Genomic DNA, 219 nt, shown 5'->3' with positions numbered 1-219 from the left:
TTAATAAACAAAGAAGCCTTAGTGGTAAATTCTTTAAATTATAAACGTCAAGGGTAGTTGGAACTTAACGATTTCAACGTGTTTTTCAGCACAACAGGAAACCAATGAAGTGGAAGCTGAGGCAGCTATTCAAAAACTGGAATATGTTCAATTGCCCCTGAACGGACCCGAACGGCTCAAAACCTGCCTGACGCTGGGCGACCAGCCCGCCAACCAGAC

The 219-nt window shown here is 44.3% G+C and overlaps 1 long non-coding RNA gene across 1 annotated transcript in view; it reads left to right on the top strand.

Annotated features, from left to right (window-relative positions):
* The window catches only part of LOC117941462, a 1,208-nt gene extending 989 nt beyond the window's left edge, over positions 1-219 (top strand). Inside the window, exon 4 of the long non-coding RNA XR_004655915.1 lies at positions 90-219. This is a non-coding gene — a long non-coding RNA (uncharacterized LOC117941462). The remainder of the gene's footprint in view (positions 1-89) is intronic.

This window comes from Etheostoma cragini, unplaced genomic scaffold (genome assembly GCF_013103735.1).
Source record: "Etheostoma cragini isolate CJK2018 unplaced genomic scaffold, CSU_Ecrag_1.0 ScbMSFa_799, whole genome shotgun sequence".
Classification (NCBI taxonomy): Eukaryota; Metazoa; Chordata; class Actinopteri; order Perciformes; family Percidae; genus Etheostoma; species Etheostoma cragini.
This window is presented reverse-complemented; position numbering and strand designations above follow the sequence as displayed.